This window comes from Hibiscus syriacus, unplaced genomic scaffold (genome assembly GCF_006381635.1).
Source record: "Hibiscus syriacus cultivar Baekdansim isolate YM2019G1 unplaced genomic scaffold, ASM638163v2 tig00110500_pilon, whole genome shotgun sequence".
NCBI lineage: Eukaryota > Viridiplantae > Streptophyta > Magnoliopsida > Malvales > Malvaceae > Hibiscus > Hibiscus syriacus.
The window spans coordinates 149,785-166,782 of NW_024062762.1; positions in this window are offsets into that span (position 1 = coordinate 149,785).

Here is a 16,998-nt window from a genome sequence, read left to right on the forward strand (position 1 = left end):
TTGTCTATTTAAATTTATCGAGAAAATATCTTTAGAACTTATAAAAGGTCCGATCTCGATATCTTTAAATAATCGAACATCCTTCTTCTTTTTAAAAGGATTAGTAATTCGTATTTAATTAATTTTTATTTTCATCATTATTCATACATTTGAAATTAATAATGAATTTTAGAATGAAATAGTAATATTTCTTTATTTCTATCGGAGAAGGAATTGACTGATTTAAGTCACGAGAGATCGTTTTTTCTTGATAGGAAATAATTCATTATTATTATGTTTCGTCATAAAATTCAAAAAATATTATTTGTAGGGATCTTGAATTAAATTAAACTCGAACTCGTAAATATCATTGCAAAGACAACTAATTAATCGATTAGGTACTGATTTAGGGCGTTGTGGTGTGCTAATCCTTCCCCATGCGTAACCGACTACCGAACTCAAATTTTTGTAATGCAGAACGTAAATTTGTTGTTTTAATTAAAATTAATATTTTTATTAAAATGACAAATATGTTTTTGGGTGCCCAATCACACCCTAATCAAAGATTGGTGGCGAATCCTCGAACCTTTTTTTTATTAAAAGGAAACACCAAATCAATCGAGACAATATTTTTTAATCACTTAAAAATTAAATTTTTTTTAAGATATCGTTTCGACAGCTAAGCGACTCCACTGGGACTATTTTTTTTAGAGAGTCAAGCTGTTAGTCAATTAATTAATTGTCTTTGCAATGAAAATTACAAGTTCGTTCAAATTTAGTTTTTGATCCCTTGTTTTGTTTAAATAAATGTTATATTTATAATTTGATTAACCACTAAATAGTTGTATTGATTTGTTTGATGGTGTTTTCGATTAAATAAATGTTCAAGAATTTGAGAACTCTGTTTTGTGTTGTTTGTATTGTTTTCTCTTTTCCTCACGGACTGCACAACTACATTTGCATAACATGAGCTAAAACTTCGCTCTGTCCTATTTAAGTAGAAATGAGAAACTATTCCTTCGTGTGGTTTTCTCCTCCGTATGGGATAGTAGATCGCTCCTGGGGCTCACGTCTTATGGTCCTCGTGATGGTTTGCACCTCTGTATGGATATAAGGAGGTGGTCCCCTCAAATTGAACTCGATTCGAAAGCCTGTGATGGGCTAGCATTGAGGGTTTAGCAGCCCCAAGGGGGCACCAACAATGACAATTTTAGAACCTTTTACTTTAAAGCCGAACCCAGAATATAGTGAAACTAGAACCCGAACCTAGGTAGAGCCTAACCCAAACCTTAAGAATCCCGTGAGGAGAGTACACAAGGAAAAGTTTTTTTGATTCTTTTAATTTTTGTAGTTTATTTTTTTTAATAAATGTATGAGAACTAGAGATCATGCGGTTAGGTTCATTTTTTTCAAACGAGCATGTGAACTCAATGGCATGAGGTTAGAATTTATATGTTGAACAAAGCATGGGGTAGAAAACATGTCTGGGTAGAATTATTATAAAAGCATGTCATGGTAGATGCTGTTGGGACCGTTGACGCACCCTATGGCGCAGCGAAAACAAAAACTCGATGGTCTCACCAGCGATCCAAGTACGACAAAACTAAAATCGGGAGGAAATGATGTGAATACTTATAATGGGTTCCTTTCAAAACAACAAAGATAGCAATGATTAATGGTGATCACGAACTGTTTGAATCATAAGCCTCCACGAAAATATGTCTCGGCCTCTACTTAGTTCACCAGATTGAGAGCAAAATTTACTTTCCCAAAAACAGTTTTGAGAAAAACGACTGAGGAAGAATTGGCTGCTAGACCTTACCTCACATTTTTAAATATATCAGTTACCTTAACATATTAGGGATTTTAAGTTATTTCGAATTAATTAAAAAATCTTATTTTAATTAATTCAAATTAAATATCCATTAAAGACTTATAAGCTGAATTACAATCTTTAACGTTATTTAAACTCTTATTTAATTATTTTAAATTAAATATCGATTTACTTACTATATTCGGGATAATTAAAATCATATGTATATCAAATATATATATATTAACTCTAGATATATTTTAGTAACATACAACAAATTGTACATCTTTGCTCATTTCAATTCTAGGGTTTGACCCTATAGGTTCTTGTAACGTTAGTAGTAATTATTAGAACAATTCTAATTTTACATACAATGAGTGATATCTAGCAATATATCATTATCACATAAGTTATAAGAAATTATGATTCAACATATCATCTTCGTGATTAACTCTTTTATGTATTACATATTTTGTCCTTTATATCTAGAATAGGCACAAGTCTTGGAATAGTCACACTTGTATAGCCCATCTATTGTTTCTTGATATCTAGAGTAGACTATAATTAATGAATAATTTGTGATATCTCATATCAACTTATTCGAGCATGATCATGCATTTCTAGTCTCACTCAATCAAGTAGCATGTGATATATATTTCCTATTATGTAGGAAGGACAAATCCTATCTTAATCATACACACCCTACTACATATATCGAGATATATTCAATAACAGTCTTTATAGTATAACCAGTTACGGAGCATGTTTAACTGTATCAAAACATACAACCATATATGTTGGGATAACATTGATCTCAAGTCTGAGGATCATATATATAGTCATCACCATGAGCAATGTTATAACCGTTCATAATAATCCAAGACATATGCTCATGGTGGGTCAATCCAATATATTGTTTTCTAACAATATAATCATGTATAAATTCTGACATCTCTATGTCAATGATAACTCGTTGTCATCAATCAATATTATGTCAGTCTTAAACGTATTATTTATGGATATTTTAATAATAATAATGTTATTATATGTACTTTATTATCTTACAGTTTATGTTAAACACAAACATATGACTGAAAATAATAGTGGCAATGCCTTTATTCAATAAAATCGATAAATAAATGTATTGCTACAATCATCATATGATTGTTCTTTGGGCATACTCTAACATATACCATGTTGGGTAGGATCTTTTCTTTTCATATATATTTTTTCTTCTTTTTTGGTTGAGTGGTACTAACAATTTCTTTTGTTTTATCTTATTTTTCTCTCTTTTGTTTGCATTTGCATTTTCACATCAAAACCAAAAAAGGTGCTAATTCGTAAGTGATTGACAAAATTAGAAGGTTTTCATATCGACATAAAAGTTCCAATGCTAGGTAGTAAAAACCAAAAGGGCGATGACTTACAAACAAAGTTGATCGAAGACTCCTATTAAATGAACAAAGATAGAGATGGTACCAAATACTCTTGGAGAATCCCACGGAAACAGAGGTCTAGAGATCCAACAATCATAGTAGGTGAATTAAAACAAAGATAGGCAGATCAACACTTTGAGAAGTCCAACAACAACTATAAAGACAACATCAAATAGTGAGAAAGGCCTAGATCAAGTAAATCAATAAAATGAAGCTCATCTATCTACTGTAAGGTGGAATTATGGTCTGATGAAGGTTGTTCTATGGTGGCCACTTATAGAATTAACACCTTGTGCATTTGCGTTTGCATTTGCATTATTGTTTTGCATTGGCATATTAATTAATTTATTTTCTTATTATTATTTATATAATAATTCTTGTCATTTTGTTATCTTATTTGTACTTGTTGAAACGATTTTTTTTAAAAGTGGGGAGGCGGGATTTGGAAAACCGCGTCATTTTTAATTATGATCTTTATGATTGATTTTTTAATTAAAAACAATGCGATTTTAGAATACCTCTTGTTTTGAAAATTTTGGTATTTCTTAAATAAATATAGTTCAAGGAGTCGCCACCAATATTTGATTAGGGTGTGATTGGACACCCAAAAACGTTTTGTCATTTTAAATAAAAATTAATTTTAATTAAAACAACAATTTTAGGTTTGCGTTACCAGAAAATGAGTTCGGGAGTCGTTTACTTGTGGGGAAGGATTAACACCCCCACAGCGCCCTAAATCGGTACCTCGTCTATTAATTAATGTCTTTGCAATGAAATTTATAAATTCGAGCTTAATTTGGTTTATGATCCCCGACAAAACAACAACATACGAACTTTATTATATTCACAAGCACCAAAATTGATTAAGTTAAAATTACCCAACCTTTAGAAAGATAAAAAATATTCGATTATTTACAAATATCGAGACCATATCTTAAATAGTTATAACAACCTTTTCTCGATAAATTTAAATAGCCGAATATTTCTTTTTCTTCCATTCCCAAATTTTAAAGTGATGAATCAATTTTTTAGGTGCCATTAAAGGGATACACTTCTAATTTAAAATCGTTAAAAGCGGATCTTGAATGCGTTATGACAACCCACTTAAAAGGATTTTAAATTAAAAGAGTATTACCCTTAATCCCATTATGTAATAATGTCGAGTTATACATGTGAGGATATTATGCAAATCATACAAAAATTATGTCATGTAAAAATTAATTAAACCAATATTATGATTAAAATATCATGCAATATTATTTTAATACAAACAATTACACACATATTTTATTACCACACATTATATCCAATGTATATATATATATACATTAATATGTAATGCACCAATATGACTAAAATACAAGTTAACAAGTACAAACTTCAGAAAATAACCATTCTTGTTAAAATAAGGATTAAATTATATTAAACCAAACTTCACAACTTAAATACAAACATAATAAGAATTAAAGTGCACATGAAAATATTACCATATTGAATACCAACAACTGAAATAAATTAATATTATCATTATGGACTAAAACCAAAATAAACCCATTATCTACATAACCAAAACATAACATACAAAAATTTGGAGCTCTAATGTCTAACTGACAAAAACAAAATAATCAGCATTTGAAACTAAAATTAAATAAACATGAAATACTAAGACCAAATTAAAATACACCAGATTAGATTTAAAGGATAAAACACCAATTAACCATAATTACATGCTAAATACGTAAACCACCAACAAAAAAGAAAATAACATAAACTGATGACTAGAAAGGAAACGATGACAAATGTGAAGATCAAATTATAAAATTGGAAACTTTTATTTAGTGACAAAAATTAAATGCACGCAACAATTGAGAACTAAATTAAAAAAAGAAAAGATTTAATCGATGACTGAAATATAACATGCAAAAACTTGACAACCAAATGCTCAAATGAAAGAAAATACATACACTAGCATTCAGGACTAAAATCAAACGTGCATAAAAGATGAAGTCCAACTTACGACACAAACATGACTCGATTTCAGGACCAAAATGGAAATCAACGACAGAAGTGTAGTAACCTTAAAGCAATTATCCCTAAAAATCTAATATAAAACTTACCTTAAACTAAACCTAGCCCTCATTTATCTATTATCTTCTTCCTCACAGCCGCAATGCTCTCTTCTCTCCCTATCTCATCCCTTCCTCTCGTCTCACTCTCATCAAAGCGCCGCTCCTCAACTCTCCAAACTCTCAACCTTTTTCCGTTTAACCCCAACAACCGAGTGCCTAGAAGCCCCAAACCGACACTTAACACGACCAAAGGCCCTGACCTACGAGCAACGACCCCTAAGTTCTATGGTCGACGAGACTCCTCAACCTCAGACCCCGATGCTTGCTCCGATGAGGCCACCTTACTCATACAAGGGAACCGAACGCCCAAACTCGGCTCGTAAGTCTCTATCCTAATCCAAACATTATCACAATCGACTATATTCTGACCCTTTTTTTATTTTACCTCAATCTAAAGGTATGGAACCGACTCGACCAACCTAATGCTCCTAAGGTCCAGACACTGCTAACCCCCCAGTCTTGACTCCCTTACACTCGGCGAAGACCCAAAGCAGAACTAGGTAAAGCAAAACTAAACCTCTCCGGTCTCGCTCCAAACAATAACCACACACCCACACAAAACTCTGCTCTTTACTTTGTTTATTTCAAAGCTAACAACACATCCACACACCATGCATTTTGATACTGCGCATTTCAAAAGAACAAATAAAGAAAGTAATCTGCTTGAATTGATTCTATTTCTGTTTGGAAATACACTGCTTGTTCTTAGAATCACCTCCTGAAAATTGTTTACACCATTTTTTTCTCTCTCGCTCTGCTGTGTAAAAATGAATCAAGAGAAAAAAAGTTTTTTTCTATCTTTTTCCCCGTTGTTCATGTTCACTGTCTCTGGTTGTTCTCTGCTGTTCGTTAGCTCTCCCTTTATTTTTTGTAATTTCGTTCTTTCCCCTTTTCTATATTTTTCCACCGAATTCTCCTTGTCATCTTGCATGTTAATTTTCTCTGCATTTGGTAGTATAATGACATGTTTAGGTAGAAATCTCTAATTTTTTATGGATTAGTTTGCTTTTTACTCAATTTTAGTGGATGATTGATTGACTTTTTTCTTGATTTGGTTAAATGTGGGATGACTTTGCTGTAGGTTTCCCGTGAAATACTGAATATGGCATTATTGACTAAAGCATGGGTCTTGTTCGGTGAGTGACAGTAGCACGTGGGATGCATGGGCTTGTTTTTACAACCAAGATAAAAACTGGTGTCTACAGTACTAATTTGTTTTTATGTTGCTTTTCTTTTTGCTTACACCACACGATCATGACATAATTAAAAGGTGTTGATTTATGAGTGGTCATCAGAGTAAAAGGTTTTTATGATGGACAAAGGGTTTCATGGTCAAATAGACTAAAACACAACTAGGAAATGACATCTTGAGGAAGCTCCAAAAATACAAGAGAGCTATAAACCCAAAGATCGTATGTCGATGAAGAGAAAAAGGAGATAAGAGAGATGAAAGAGCCAATGACCAAAATGATGGATAGAATAGTTTCTTTGACCAAAGGAAAATAGACTTTTATAAAAAAAAGGGAAGTGATTGATGAAAAAATCCTACAATGTCAAATACGTAAGGGACTACTTTAGAACAAGTTGATCCTAGCAAATATGAGAAATTACGTACAATCACCATTCGTATCAACAAGTTGTCTGAAGACACCAAGAAAATGGCGACAACTGTAGAAGTTAAAAAAGATGAAAATAATCCATACAATCAGAACTCGTTGGTATTTGATAGTCTACTCCCAGCGTCAGGGGATATAAACCTGAAGACTCCAGTTCAATCCAAGCCGAGAGGTGGCTCTCATTTTGATTCTATCCTTATATCATATAAGGAGTTATATGATAAGCTTTTATATGCCCAATAGTAGCCCCACATTATGTGAAACCTTGGCAATCTCCATATCCAAATTGGTATGATGTCAATATTCATTGTGAATATCATGCCAGAGCTCAAGGATATTCCACTGAGAATTGTGCAGCATTCAAGCATCGAGTCCAACATCTTTTGGATCATCGAGTATCAGAGTTCAAGATGAAAGGTAGACCTAGTTTGGTAACTGATTATCCTGTTAAGATAGAGCCAAAAGTGTTTAAAGGTAATGATATCAATGGGGACATCCAGGAGGAATAATGTTTACTAAAGTACGAAGCTCAAGTGCATCATTTGAGGATTGAAAATGATAAATTGAATAGAGAGATGAAAGCCATGCATGAATGTTTTCAAAGGATCAGTCAAGCATTTAAAAATGTTGGAATAGGAAATGCCCCAGAGCAGTGGGCAAAAAGGGCCAATAAACTGAAAAACGATGCTGAACAATGGAGAAAGAACTGTAAAGTGCATGGAGGTCGAGCCAAGAGGTTATCTTATGATTTACAGATTTCATAAAAAGGTGCAATACAATCGTTAATGATTTGGGAAGATGTCAAACTGAAAATCAGATGTTTAATACATCCATAGCATATATAGAAGCTTCATATCAGTGCTACAAGCATGAGAATGATGCTGAGCTAGAAGCCACTAAGGCTAAGAACAAGACATTGATGAAGCTTGTAGATGATTATGGAGATCTTGTACGAGAACTTCGTAACCACAAAGACTTTCTTATAGGGAAAAATAAACAACATTGTATACAGCTTCGAGAATTGACACATAAGATGGATGAAAAAGATGACCTCATGAAAGAAGCTATTACCCAAGCAAACAATATGGATCAAAAATTGGTTGATTTAACTGGCTTTGCAAGAGAATTAAAGCAGATTTACAACTCAACACCAGAGCGTGAGTGGAAGTTAACTTGGCTTTTTAAAGAGATAGCAAAGTTAGGAGTTAAAGCTATCATTTATATGTAAATTTTGTTTGATGTACTGAAAGCTTTGTGTCCAATGAAAGTTGTTTGAAGATGGTAACTCTGGAATGATACATTTTTCATACATGCATTTGCTTCGCATTTTTATTTAAACATTTTACATGCATTAGTTATGAAAACATGAAATTAATTTAAGGAGGTTTGTGTGATAGTAATATCAAGATCCTTCATTCATACTACTTCCTTATCATCATGAACAAATAAATGGTAACAATGGAGCAATTTCATGAGGAATCACAAGATCGATCGTAAAAGCAATTGACCGGGTTACAACAAAATATGAGGAATCAAGCATCAAGTTCTCCAGAAAATGTATCGAATCAAATGATCTAGGTGCTGGAAATCAAGGCTGTTGATAGAGAGAAAATAACTGCTAAAGGATATCAGCGTTGTCAAACTAATGGGTCGAGAATGACAACCTACCCTGGAGCATCCCACTCAAACCTAGGGAAGAGCCTCATTAATCATAAGTAGTTTGAAGATAAATTGAAGTGGTTGAAGGAAGCAATTGGAGCTATAAAAGGTGTTAATGTCTTCCATAAAGAACTAGAAGTGAGAGAACTCAGTCTGGTCCCTGATTTAGTTATCCCACATAAATTTAGAGTGCCTAATTTTGAGAAATATGATGGCACCAGTTCTCCCCTAATTCATCTAAAAATATTTTACACAAAGATGGAAGGGTATTTAAATGATAATTATCTGCTGATTCATTACTTCTATGACAGTTTTGTTGGGCTAGTTGTAGTATGGTATAGCCTTTTGAATAGAGAGAATATCAAGACGTGGGTCAATCTAGCTGATGCCTTTTGGAGAAATATCGATATGTTAAAGGCTTAGCTCCAAAATGTCAAAATCTTCAAAGAATAATGATGAAATCTACTGAAAGCTTTAAAGAATATGCCCTAAGATGGATAAAGATGGCATCACAAGTTCAGCCTCCCATGTTAGAAGAAGAAATATTATACATGTTTCATAATTCTCTTCCAACTCCTTTCTTCGAGTTAATGCTGGCAAACTCAACCAAGGAAATTGATGATCTTATGACAGATAGGAAGTTAATTGAAAATGCAATCAACAAAGAAAACTTGAAAGTCACTTCTGAAAGCCCAAATGATCAAGAAGTGAAAGCTGATGTGGTAAATAAATGTCACGTCTAGAGCCCCCACAACCACAAAGAAAAATGAGCAGCTAGTCGTTCAAACCGACCAAAGAAAGTCTCATGATCAAGAAGTACTTTGAAGGTGTTCCAAACGTCTATATCAGATTTGTTCCCCCATTTGATTAAAGGTAAATACCTCACAGAGGCCAAATAAAGTGCCACAAAACCCTTCTGCCCATAAATATGATCAAGATAGTGTCTGTTGTTTCCACTTAGGGGCATCTAAGCATTCTGCGTGGAATTGTAGGCCGTTGTTAAAGGAGATAGAAATGCTTGTTGAAAATGGAACGTTGACACAAGAATTGGTGGACCAGTGGATGATGAACTCAAGCGAGGCATCAAAGCACAATATGTAGCATCCAATCGAGTCAAGTTCCAATGCATTAGATGAATAATTTGGGGCATCTTAATTATGAAGACATCATTTCATCCATCATGAAGCTTTATTTCACTTGCATTGTGTTGTTTGAGTTTGTTTTTGTTCTTTGTTTATTTACCTAAATATTTTATAAAAATGTTTGGTGATTGAACTTATGCTACTTTTTAGGGTTATAAGTAATGAAAGAATTGTTAAACATGAAGTTCTTTGAGTATCACATGAATTAAAAATTATTTTAATTTTTCAAGAATTATAGATCTTTGGCAAGTGGCGAAATTAGACTTTTCATACTTGTCCTAAGCCAAAAGCACAACTACTCGATTCTTTACCTTAAATAATTTATGGTCACTACCAAAACCAAATTCTGACAATACATCTATCTAAGTCACGAAAGTCATTTGAGGCAATAAAGTCACACCCTCGTCTTCTCAATCACAAAACCCTCATTTTTATGACAATAAAACCTGAAGGCCTTAAGTGCAAAACTTTCATTTGTCTGTGAATATTCATGGAAAAAAAGATGAAATGGGGCATCATATATCAACTTACTGAAAATAATCTCAAATAATCGGTGCATACTCGAAGAAAGAAGAATAAGAGAAAATAAAAGGAATTATTTAAATAATTCTATCATGCATTAATTACATTGTTTTCATGTAAATAAAAGTTAATCCTGAATATTTTCCCCCTTGGTAATACCTATTTTTGCAATGACTTCTGTGAATGAAATGATGAGTAGTCTTCTTTCAATATCCATTCACAAAATGAGAAAAAGATATATATTCCTTGTTGTCCCCGTTTAAGCCTGAAGTACTTTTCTTATAATTTAACCCTAACCAAGGATCACCCTCCACACTAGGGGAAAATGTGAAGGAAATTTGCTCGCATAAGTGAAGACAAGTACAAGTGTTTGAAGATCAAATCAGGTCACGGACAACAAAAGATGTTCGGATACAAGAAATAGTTTGTACTCAGATAGAAGTGTAAAATTCTTCAAATAAAGAGGACAATAAGGTGCTCAAAGCAATTGAATTCATAAAATAATCCAATAAATTCATATTCAAGAAAGAAAAAGAGAAGAAAAATAAAAAAAATAATAAAAATTTTGAAAATAAAAAGAAGAAGAAGAAAGAGAATAGATCAAGTATTTCAAGATGAGTGACTCATTGAGCCTCAAGCCACAAGTTGATCAAGTACATAAATGCCGAAGATATAGGAAATTGGAGATGAACTTTAGGATGAAAACCCAAAAAATGGACAGTCTAGAGGGGTCCAGAAAAAGAAAGAAAATAAAAGACAAGTGGAAAGCAGATTCAAGTAAAGAAAGGCAAGATTGAAGGCATCAGAATGGATTGATCCTTAGTTCAATCACCTTTAAACACTTGTTGGGCCTATTTATCCATTTCTTTCGTAACCGTGAATCGTGGCCTACATTACGGCCTAAAAAGTCTCTTCTAATCATATATGGAATTCTAAGCACAATAAATTATCTTCAGATTCCATTCCACCTCTCAGGATTAATTTTTATTTGAAAAAGGTTCTCAAAAATATTTAATACATGATAGGAAAAATGATAAAGGGGAGTTAAGAGATAAATTTTTGAATAACGTCTTGAAGCCAAAGGAGGATTCGAGTTGAAAACCTGAAAGGGAGACTCGAATATTAAATTGAGCAACTACGACATAATAAGCGGTCTTACAAATCTCTTGATGAAGCACCCCACATCTAAAATGTTCTCCTAAAATTTTGGAACCAGTGAGTATCTCTAGAAGATGAACATCAAAACCACTTCCTCAAGTCAGTGGACACAAAAGGACCATATATGCTATAATAAAAAGGTCAAACTGAGAGACCTTACCTTTCCATAATCAACTTATACCTCAAATTTGTCATTAATATTGACACTTTCAAAGGGATATAATTCTTGAGGAATCAAAAGAGTAATGAATTTGTTTGATACTCAATGAAATCTTGTTTTATAATTTGTTTCAATTGCGAGCACATTGCATAGGGCACCAGTTTTAAAAAATTCATCATCAAACGTTTTCACATTTTTAAAAATTGAAAGAGGAAGAATTTTTTTTTCAAACAGGACAATCTTTCGAGAATGAATGAAGTCCTTAAATATGATGAGACTTGTTATGCCTCAAGAACATAGGAGAAATGAAGACATTCTTCGTTTTCTTTTGAAGCAATGAAGTTTGAAAGATCAAAAGTCTCAAGAACAAAACTTATCATACTTTGTTGTGACATCATCAACATCAGTAATAGATCATGAAACATGTAATCGTCTTAAAAAGAAGGGCTTATAATTTTTGACAAATGATGCAAGAGTGAGACCAGTCAAGGATTAAATTTTGGCACCCAAATAGGGATGAGTCATGAAACTACCCACATTAGGGCATGACCAAAGACCCAGATCATGTTGAGATAACAAGGTTCAGACTAAAAAAACATTGAGAATGAGCCTCACAACTTGGATTGTAAGGGTCAAAAGATAAAATAAAAGGAGCTTACCTTGAGAAACATCCAATTCATGCTTCAGTTGGAAGACGAGTCCTAAGAAGTAAATTTGATTGAGTGGTCGGTTCAGGGACAAAAATGGCATCAAGGCCATATACATGATCATAAGAAGAATTCAAGGGAGAAAACGTTTCTTCTAAAATGAAGACAGAAAACAAAGACCACAAGATGATCATGTTGATTCTTATAAGATTGTAAACCTGAGCTGGCAAGTTGCTACATTGATATTGAGGCAGGTTCCATGCAAAATTGATCGAGTATAGGAAGACCGAGATCTCCACTTTGATGCGAGAAGAAGAATGGTTAACATTTCTACATACAAGAAAGTCATACATTACAATTAGAGACATTTAAGCACATTCATATTATTATACATATATACATAATTCTTACAGATTTTAAAAGAAAATAAGAGAAAGAAAAGTCAGAATTCAAGCCTCGAATAGAGGGAATTACATTTAGAGTGGCATAACCTTAAGAATTGAGGAACCCAATCCATAGAACGATCATTATTTTAAAGTGGAACATTTTACCCAATAGATACGTCATCTTTAAATAAACTAAGTCTGATTTTTTAGGGGTTCTTCACATGATGTTTTCAAATGAATTTTAAAGAAGCTAAGTTTGATTTTTAGAGGTTTCTTGATTATTACTCAACCAATATGATGGTTTCAAAAGTTTTTAAGAAACTAAGCTTTATTTTCAAGGGTTTCTTGATTGGTAAGTCCTTCGGCCATTAGTAAGCCTATCGAGCATGATTGTTAAATCCTCCGGGTCATCTATAAGACTTTCGAGCTAGAGGATAAGTCCTTCAGGTCATCCAGAAGGCCTTCGGACAGGATATTTTCATATGAATTTTGAAAAATGAGAAAACGATTTCCAAAGTTTCTCATTTAAATCTTTTCTCAAAATGAAAATTTTGAAAAGTAAGAAAGCAATTTCCAAAGTTTCTTACCTAGTAAACTATTTCAAAAACTGATAAGTCCTTCAGGTCATCAGTAAGTCTTTCGAGCATAATGATTAAATCCTTCGAGTCATTTGTCAGTCTTTCAAGCAAGATGATAAGTCATTTGAGCCATCTATAAGACCTTCGGGCAAGATGCTTTCATATAATAATTTGAAAAATGAGAAAGCAATTTTCAAAGTTTCCTATTTAGAATTTTAAAAAAAAAAATGAATTTTTTGAAAATTAAGAAAACGATTTCCAAAGTTTCTTACCTAGTAATTATTTCTAAATTTGGTAAGTCCTTAGGGTCATCAATAAGTCTTTCGAGCATGTTGTTTAAATCCTTTGGGCTATCTGTCAGTCTTTCGATCAAGAAGATAAGTTGTTCAGGCCATCTATAAGACCTTTGGGCAAGATGCTTTCATATGATAATTTGAAAAATGAGAAAACGATTTTCAAAGTTTCTCATTTAATATTTTCAGAAAATGATTTTTGAAAAGTAAGAAAGTGATTTCCAAAGCTTCTTATCTAGTAAACTATTTCCAAAATTGGTAAGTCCTTTGGGCAATCAATAAGTCTTTCAAGCATGATGATTAAATATTTCGGGTAATCTTTTAGTCTCGCTTGAGATAACGTCATGATAGAACTGGAAAAAAATGTGTTATCTTTTTATCTTTACCCTATTCTTCTTATCACAAGCATGACCAAAGAGGGGTAGCTGTAGACACCCATTTTGTCCGGGTTTTAATACTATTATTATTATTGTTAACTATTTTTATTTTTACTTTTGTAGGCCAAATTACAACCAGACCTAATTTTAACTAAGCCCAATTACAAGGGCCCAATCAAGACTCAAAGAAACCATAGTCCAAAACCTAACTCTTCACCTGCTACCGTCGCCAGAGAAGAAAGAAGCTATGGTCGGTATCACGTCACTGCCAAAGTCTCCACTGCCAATGCCACTGTTTCTAAGGTTGTCCCCAACTGCTCCACCATCGTCATCTACAACAAACCAAGTCAAACAACATCATTTACAGTAAAAAATCAACCAAAACCAATTAAAAATTCAAAAATCTAGATTTATCATTCCCCTCGGTTCTAGACTCACCAAACACTTAAAGGAGGGGGTTTAAGTTAGGGAACCAAATCTATAAAGGAAGGGGTTCAGGCGAAAATGAGAAAAAAAAGAAAAAAATAGGGGTTCGAGCGAAAAAAATATAAGACAAAATAAGAAAAAAAATCATAAAAACACAGACAACCAAATCAAAACCGAGAGGAAAAAAGAAAAAAAAGGGAAAAGTTCTTATCTTGGTTTGGGGTTCACTGGGAAGCTGAAAAGAAGCCAATTTGCTTTATTTTCGAAAGGTAAAATCATAGATCTAGACTCTTAGGGGGAGTTTTAGGCAAATGGGGATTGGATTCAGGTTAATGGGGTGGGAGAGAAGCTTTTGGTTTGTTTATAGGATTCTAACCACAGGTGGTGGTGGCCAGAGCGGCTGATGGAAGCGGGGCTAGGCACCGGTAGGGTGGCCGGTTTAGGTTTGGGGAGAGAAGGTTGAGAGAGTTTTGGGGGAGAGATTTTTAAGAAGGAAAGTGAAAAATGAAATGAAATAAGATTTTTGGGCAATTTATATGGGGACTAGGTTGTAATTAGCAAATAGTTAAATTATTTCCGCATTCCCTAGATTTTTTATGCATAGTTCATTTTAGTCACCACATGTCTAATGAATAAGATTTGGGAGAAATTGTTGCCCATGACCATCTGTTCACGAATTAATGCAATTTAGTCATCATTACGAGATTTTTAAGCATTTTGAAATTTGTCCTTTTATTATACGCACCTTATTTTTTGGTCCCTTGTGTGTTGTTTTTTTCGATTTTATATTTGTTGTATATCTGGTGTCTAGTTTTACATGTTTATAATTTAGTCCCCGATGTTATGTTTTGTTTATTTACAATTCATCACCTCATTATTTTTTGTCATTTACTTTTAGCTTTTTTTTTAGTATTTTAATTATTGCAATGTTTTATTTTAGCCACTATTTCTAGTTTACTTATTTACTACTATATTCATGTTTGAAGCATTTATTTATTTCTTTCTTTCATTAAGTTCCAATTTATTTAGTTTCTGTTGTTACTTTGATTCCCTGTCTATTTGTATGTAATTGGTAAGCTAATTTATTTTCCATATATTTATTTGATTGTATTTATAATTAATATTTGGTATGTATTATATATGTAAGCATTATATATTTTGTGTATATATGGTCTAAACGTGTACAAAGATTAAAAAGTATATAATTTTGTTCCTTATTATGTATTATATTTAATGTGTGTAAGTTATATATGTTAAGTTCTTTAAATGTATAGATTCTTGTATGTACAATCTCATAAATACATTGGTTCACAAATCGGTAATTTTTTATTATAGATATTTAACTTTAATTTTCCTTATATATATTCATTAGATTTGGTACGTATATTTATTTGTAAATTCTTTCTAAAAAATATGCTTGTTATATTATTAATTCATAAATACCTATTATTAATAGTAAATATTTTATTTTGAAAATAGATTAGATTACTTAAGTTTCATCCATCTTTGAACTTAGTCCTTTTTATAATATTACCTTATATTTTGATTATATTTGTATATAATATATTTTATAATATATTTGAAAATAGATTATATTTGATCACATTCTTATGTTTATAATATATTTTTATATCTGCATAATAATTTGCATTTTAGTTGAGGTGTACCGTATTAAGTGTAATGTTTTGCATGTAAAATACATATAGTACGTATTTTAAATGATACATAAGTTTTAGCTTTTAATATTTATACTTTAGGTGAATATATTATTAAATTAAGTTTAGTTAAATGTATGGTACCTTCTTAAGCATAACGTTACTCGAATCAAAATAATTTGTCTAAGGGTAATATATGTTTATTTTAGAATTGTTGTAAAGTGATTGTCTTAACGTATAAGAAAGTTGCTTTCGATAATTTTAAAAGGAAAGTGTATCCCATTAGGTGAAACCCTAAAAATTGATTTCACATAAAATTTGGGAACAAGAGACAAAGAAATATTCGTCTATTTATATTTATCGAGAAAAGATCGTTAGAACTTATAAAAAGTCTTATCTCGATATCTTTAATTAATTGAACATCCTTTTTCTTTCTAAAAGAATTGGTAATTTGTATTTAATTAATTTTTATTTTCATCATTATTCACACATTTGGAATTAATAATGAATTTTAGAATGAAATCGTAATATTTCTTTATTTCTATTGGAGAATGAATTGGCTGCTTTAAGGCATGAGATGTCGTTTCTTCTTGATAGAAAATAATTAAATATTATTTTGTTTCGTCTTAAAATTCAAAGAATATTATTTGTAGGAATCTTGAATTAAATTAAACTCAAATTCGTAAATTTCATTGCAAAGACAACTAATTAATCGATTATGTACCGATTTAGGACACTGTGGGTGTGTTAATCCTTCCCCACGCATAATAGAATCCCAAACTCAAATTTTTGGTAACACAGACCGTAAATTTGTTGTTTTAATTAAAATTAATATTTTCATTAAAATGACAATTATGTTTTTGGGTGCCCAATCACACCCTAATCAAAGATTGGTGGCGATTCCTCGAACTATTTTTTTATTAAAAGGAAATACCAAATCAATCGAGACAAGATATTTTAATCACTTAAAAATTAAATTTGTTTTTAAGAAATCGTTTCGACAGCTTGGCGACTCCGCTGGG